Below are 941 nucleotides of genomic sequence, written 5' to 3'. Positions count from 1 at the left end.
TGGGAACTGAAGGAGCTGGGGGCAGTGGATGTGCTGGTGTCACTACCCTGAGCATGCACTCAACGGCCCTGTCCCCCATGACTGAGTGCCACTGTTACGTGCCAATCAAAAGAGGAAGCTTCCTTAGGAATCCCAGTAGCAGCAAGCACCAGAACCTTAGTGAACACTACGCCTGGAGACTGATGGGCTCTGGGTGCCTCCCGCCTCGCTGTTACCCAACTCAGGAGCGGCTATCTAAGTGCAACACACAGTGTCCACTGCAATGCAATGGAGCCGCGGAAGTGTTGTCGGAATGCATGCGCGGGAGGGCCCTGTGGCTGGCAGACCTTGTGTGTGGGAGGACCCTATGCGTGGGAGGGCCCCTGTGCGTGGGAGGGCCCCTGTGCATGGGAGGGTCCTGTGAGGGGGAGGGCCCTGTGAGGGGGAGGGCCCTGTGAGGGGAGGTGGGCCTCATGGGGGGGCACGCCCGGTGAGTGGAAGGGCCCTGTGAGTGGGAGGGCCCTGTGAGTGGGAGGGCCCTGTGAGGGGGAGGGCCCTGTGAGTGGGAGGGCCCTGTGAGTGGGAGGGTCCTGTGAGGGGGAGGGCCCTGTGAGGGGGGGGGCCCTGTGAGGGGGAGGGTCCTGTGAGGGGGAGGGTCCTGTGAGGGGGAGGGTGCTGTGAGAAGGGGGCCCTGTGAGGGGGAGGGCCCTGTGAGGGGGAAGGCCCTGTGAGGGGGAGGGTCCTGTGAGGGGGAGGGCCCTGTGAGTGGGAGGGTCCTGTGAGAGGGGGGCCCTGTGAGGGGGAGGGCCCTGTGAGGGGGAGGGTCCTGTGAATGGAGAGGGCTCAGTGAGGGCGAGGGCCCTGTGAGTGGGAGAGCCCTGTGAGTGGGAGAGCCCTGTGAGTGGAGAGGGCCTTGTGCGTGGGAGGGCCCAGTGAGGGGGAGGGCCCTGTAAGTGGGAGGG

The sequence above is a fragment of the Marmota monax genome, unplaced genomic scaffold, assembly GCF_021218885.2.
Source record: "Marmota monax isolate L192 unplaced genomic scaffold, Marmota_monax_Labrador192_F-V1.1 WCK01_AAM20220418_F8-fsc00327, whole genome shotgun sequence".
In the NCBI taxonomy this organism is placed as follows: Eukaryota; Metazoa; Chordata; class Mammalia; order Rodentia; family Sciuridae; genus Marmota; species Marmota monax.
This window is presented reverse-complemented; position numbering follows the sequence as displayed.